This window comes from Capricornis sumatraensis, chromosome 15, assembly GCF_032405125.1.
Source record: "Capricornis sumatraensis isolate serow.1 chromosome 15, serow.2, whole genome shotgun sequence".
NCBI lineage: Eukaryota > Metazoa > Chordata > Mammalia > Artiodactyla > Bovidae > Capricornis > Capricornis sumatraensis.
The window spans coordinates 50,204,285-50,210,559 of NC_091083.1; positions in this window are offsets into that span (position 1 = coordinate 50,204,285).

The window sequence follows — 6,275 nt, forward strand, 5'->3', positions numbered from 1 at the left end:
TATTTGAAAGAAGACAGCAGTTAAAGTCCAGTTGTATCTTTAAGAAGTCAGCAGAACATGGGCTGGGGGCTGGAGCACATGGTTCTTTGTCCCTGCCCCAGATACATAGCTTGAGCAGCCCAACACTGACAAAGGGCCAGGGAGATGCCATACTGTTGGCTGCTGCCTCTGCTTGCCAGAGCTTCTGAGAAAAAAACCCAAACAAAAGATAACAATCCCTGCACAGCCCCAAAACCACAGACGATGCTGGCACCCAAGCTGGTTTGAAGGAATGAATCTTCCTAAAGAGAACTTCACTACACAGAATATAGATTTGTCTGAAAAGGAAGGTTGATATTACTGAGATATACGAAAGATTGGTAAAAAACCTTAAAAAAAATGCCCAAAGAGAAATGTGTACAATAAATCACAGCATATACATCATCATTAAAACATGACAATATGAAAGGCAATTTAATTACCTGAGAAAATGACAATACATTATGAATCTAATTTTGTTTAATATACATGTAAGGCTTCCCTAGTGGCTCAGATGGTAAAGAATCTGCCTGCAATGTTGGAGACCCAGGTTCAATCCCTGGGTTGGGAAGATCCCGTGCAGAAGGAAATGGCAATCCACTGCAGTATTCTTGCCTAGAGAATTCCATAGACACAAGAGCCTGGCAGGCTACAGACCAAGGAGTCTCAAAGAGTCAGACAAAACTGAGCAATTATACTTTCAAGGGTAGTTACCTTAGTGATAAAGAATCTACCTGCCAATGCAGGAGACACAGGAGGAGATGTGGGTTGGATCCCAGGGTCGAGAAGATCCCTTGAAGGAGGAAATGGCAACCCAATCCAGTATTCTTGCCTGGGAAATCCCATGGACAGAGGAGCCTGGCAGGCTACAGTCCATGGGGCTGCAAAGCTCCATGATGTGACTGAGCAGGCATGCATGCAAGCATAAAATATGCATATATATACACATTACTTTGCTAAATGCTAGCAAAGCAATGCTCAAAATTCTCCATGCCAGACTTCAACAGTACATGAACCAAGAACTTCCAGATGTACAAGTTGGATTTAGAAAAGGAAGAGGAACCAGACAAATTTCCAATATCTGCTGGATCATAGAAAAAGCAAGAGAACTTCAGAAAAACATCTATTTCTGCTTCAAAGACTACACTAAAGCCTATGACTGTGTGGCTCACAACAAACTGTAGAAAATTCTTAAAGAGATGGGAATACCAGATCACCTTACCAACCTCCTGAGAAACCTGTAGGCAGGTCAAGAAGGAACAGGTAGAACCAGACATGGAACAATGGACTGGCTCAAAATTGAGAAAGGAGTACATCAAGGCTGTTTATTGTTATCCTGCTTATTTAACTTCTATGCAGAGTACATCATGCAAAATGCTGGGCTGAATGAAGCACATGCTGGAATGAAGATTGCTGGGAGAAATACCAATAAGCTCAGATATGCAGATGACATCACCCTAATGGCAGAAAGAGAAGAGGAACTAAAGAGCTTCTTGATGAAGGTGAAAGAGGAGAGTGAAAAAGTTGACTTAAAACTCAGTATTCAATAAATGAAGATCATGGCATCTGGTCCCATCACCTTACGACAAATAGATGGGGACAAAGTGGAAACAGTGACAGATTTTATTTTCTTGGGCTCCAAAATCACTGCAGGTGGTGACTGTAGTCACGAAATTAAAAGATGCTTGTTCCTTGGAAGAAAACCTATGACAAACCTAGAGAGCATATTAAAAAGCAGAAACATTATTTTGCCAACAAAGGTCCATCTAGTCAAAGATACGGTTTTCCAGTAGTCATGTGTGGATGTGAGAGGTGGACCATAAAGAAGGCTGAATGCTGAAGAATTGATGTTTTTGAGCTGTGATGTTGAAGAAGATTCTCGAGAATCCCTTGGATTGCAAGATCAAACCAGTCAATCATAAAGGAAATCAGTCTTGAATACTCACTGGAAGGACTGATCTGAAGCTCCAATACTTTGGCTACGTGATGCAAAGAGCAAACTCATTAGAAAAGACCCTGAGGCTGGGAAAGATTGAAGGCAGGAGGAGAAAGGGATGACAGAGGATGAGATGGTTGGATGGCATCACTGACTGAATGGACATGAGTATGAGCAAGCTCCAGGGGTTGGTGAAGGACAGGGAAGCCTGGTGTGCTATGATCCATGGGGTTGTAAAAAGTCAGACACAGCTGAGCGACTGAACAAGAACAACATACATTCATGTGAATGGATATATATATATTAGGGTTTTTCAACCTCAGCACTATTGACTTTGGGGGCTAGGTCATTCTTTGTTGTGAGGACTGTCCTGTGCATTGAAACATGTTTAGCAGTATCCTTCGCCCTTACCCACTAGATGCCAGGAGGCATGGCCCCCAGTCATGACAATCAAAAATGTCTCAGGACATTACCACTGTCCCCAGGGAACTAAACTGCCCCCAGGTGAGAACATTTGGCATATGTATATGTAAGTGAATGAAAGGCCAGCTCTCTCAGGTAACAGTATTATTAGAATTTTTCTCAAGTATTTTATTCTGAGATTTTTCAGAAACGAAATTTAAGAAGACAGGAATAGCAATATACTTTTGGCTAGTCTATCCTTAATATTTACTGTCCTTACATTATAACACATCTGTCCATCCCTTTATCCATTCAGTAATTCATCTTATTTTTCACAAAAAGATGTGCTTTTCATCATAGGGGACTGCAATGCAAAAGTACAAAGTCAAGCAATACCTGGAGTAATAGGCAAGTTTGGCCTTGAAATACAAAATGAAGCAGGGCAAGGGATAACAGAGTTTTGCCAAGAGAACACACTGGTCATAGCCAACACCTTCTTCCAACAACACGAGAGAAGACTCTACACATGGATATCACCAGATGGTCGATACCGAAATCAAATTGATTATATTCTTTGCAACTGAATATGAAGAAGCTCTTTATAGTCAGCATAAACAAGACCAGGAGCTGACTGTGGGTCAGATTATGAACTCCTTATTGCCAAATTCACATTTAGATTGAGGAAATTAGGGAAAACCACTAGACCATTCAGGTGTGACCTAAATCAAATCACCTATGATTATACAGTGGAAGTGACAAATAGATTGAAGGGATTAGATCTGATAGAGTGCCTGAAGAACTATGGACGGAGGTTCGTGATATTGTACAGGAGGCAGTGATCAAAACCATCCCCAAGAAAAAGAAATGCAAAAAGGCAAAATGGCTGTCTTAGGAGGCCTTACAAATAGCTGTGAAAAGAAGAGAAGCCAACAGCAAAGGAGAAAAGGAAAGATATAAGCATCTGAATGCAGAGTTCCAAAGAATAGCAAGGAGAGATAAGAAAGCCTTCCTCATCCATCAATGCGAAGAAATAGAGGAATGGGAAAAACCAGAGATCTCTTCAAGAAAATTAGAGATACCAAGGGAACATTTCATGCAAAGATGGGCACAATAAAGGACAGAAATGCTATGGACCTAACAGAAGATATTAAGAAGAGGTGGCAAGAATACACAAAAGAACTATACAAAAAAATCTTCATGACACAGATAACCATGGTGGTATGAGCACTCACCTAAAGCCAGACATCCTGGAATGCAAACTCAAGTGGGCCTTAGAAAGCAGTAGCTAACAAAGTAGCTTAACAAAGCTAGTGGAGGTGATGGAATTCCAGCTGAGCTATTTTCAAATCTTAAAAGATGATGCTGTTGAAGGTCTGCACTCAATATGACAGCAAATTTGGAAGATTCAGCAGTGGCCACAGGACTGGAAGGTCAGTTTTCATCCCAATCTCAAAGAATGTTCCATCTACTGCACAGTTGCACTCATTTCACATACTAGCAAAGCAATGCTCAAAATTCTCCAAGCCAGGCTTCAACAGTACATGAACCATGAAATTCCAGATGTTCAAGCTGTATTTAGAAAAGGCAGAGGAACCAGAGATCAAATTGCCAACATCCACTAGATTATAGAAAAAGAAAAAGAGTTCCAGAAAAAACATCTACTTCTGCTTTATTGATTACACCAAAGCCTTTGACTGTGTAGATCACAACAAACTGGAAAATTCTTCAAGAGATGCAAATACCAGACCACCTTACCTGTTTCCTGAGAAATCTGTATGCAGGTCAAGAAGCAACAGTGAGAACAGGACACGGAACAACAGACTGGAAAGGAGTACATCAAGACTGTATATTGTTACCTTGCTTATTTAACTTATATGCAGAGTACATCATGTGAAATGCTGGGCTGGATGAAGCACAAGCTTGAATGAAGATTGCTGGGGAAATATCAATAACCTCAGATATGCAAATGACACATCCTTATGGCAGAAAGCAAAGAAGAACTAGAGAGCCTCTTGATTGAAGTGAAAGAGGAGAGTGAAAAAGTTGGCTTAAAAACACAAGATTCAGAAAACTAAGTCATGGCATCTGGCCCCATCATTTCATGGCAAATAGATGGGGAAACAATGAAAACTGTGAGAGACTTTGTTTCTTGGGGCTCCAAAATCACTGCAGATGGTGACTGCAGCCATGAAATTAAAAGACGCTTGCTCCTTGGAAGAAAAGCTATGACCAACCTAGACAGCATATTAAAAAGCCAAGACATTACTTTGCCAACAAAGGTCCATCTAGTCAAAGCTATGGTTTTTCCAGTAGTCATATATGGATTTAAGGGCTGGACTATAAAGAAAGCTGAGTGCTGAAGAATTGATGCTTTTGAACTGTGGTGTTGGAGAAGACTCTTGAGAGTCCCTTGGACTGCAAGATCCAACCAGTCCATCCTAAAGAAAATCAGTCCTGAATATTCATTGGAAGGACTGACGCTAAAGTTGAAACTCCAATATTTTGGCCACCTGATGCGAAGAACTGACTCATTGGAAAAGACCCTGAGCCTGGGAAAGATTGAAGGCAGGAGGAGAAGAGGAAGACAGAGGATGAGATGGTTGGATGGCATCACCAACTCGATGGATACGAGTTTGAGCAAGCTCCAGGAGTTGGTGATGGACAGGAAGCCTGGCAGGCTGCAGTCCATGGGGGCACAAAGAGTTGGACACAACTGTGTGATTAACTGAACTGAACCTTTAACATTTACTATCCTTTACACTATCACACATCTGTCCATCCCTTTATTCATTCAATAATTCATCTTATTTTTCATACATTTCAAAGTAAATTAGAAACAAAACATGTCTTAGCAATTTAAGAAGTTGAAATCATACTAAGTATCTTTTCCAATCACAGTAGTATTAAATTAAAAATCAACAGTAGAAAAAAGCTGAAAAATTCACAAATATGTGGAAATTACACAACACACTCCTGAACAACCAAAGAGACAAAGAAGAAACAAAAAAGAAATTAAAAAACGTCTTAAATAGAAACAGAAGCAAACACACTAACAGTTATGAGATACACCAAAAGCACCTATAAGAGGGAAGTTCATAGCAATACATACCTACATTAAGAAAAAACAAAAGATCTCAAATGAAAAATCTAATTTTAAACCTTAAAGAACTAGAAAAAGAAAAAACTAAACCTACAACCAGCAAAAAAGAAGGAAATAGCAAATATCAGAGCAGAAATAAATGAAATGGAAACCAGAAAAAAGATAGAAAAGGTCAATGAAACTAAGAGCTGGGTTTTTTTAACAAGATAAACAAGTAGAAATATATAAGTTGAATCAATAATTACATTTATTGATTTGCATATATTGAACCATACTTGTATTCCAAGGGAAAATCTCACTTGATCACAGTTAATGATCCTTTTAATACACTCTCGAAATTCAGTTTACCAGTATTTTGTTGAGAATTTTTCTACTTATATTAATCTAGTATTTTGACCTGTTGTTGTTCAGTTGCTCAGTTGCGTTGGACTTTTTGTGACCCTATGGACTGCAGCATGCCAGGCTTCCCTGTCCTTCACTGTCTCCTAAAGTTTGCTCAAACTCATGTCCATTGAGTCAGTGATTCCATCCAATCTCATTCTCTGTCACCCTCTTCTGCTCTCAATCTTTCCCAGCAATGGGGTCTTTTCCAGTGAGTCGGCTTGTAGTTTTTTTGTTTGTTTGTTTGTTTGTAACGTCTTTATCTGACTTTGGTATCTGGCCTTGCAAAATGAGTTTGAGTGTTCCATCCTCTTCAATTTTTTGTAAGAATTTGAGAAAGATCAATAATAACACTTCTTTAGACATTGGGTAGAATTCACCAGTGAAACCATCTGATCTTGGGCTTTCCTTTGTTGGGAGGTTTCTAACTGTGGATGC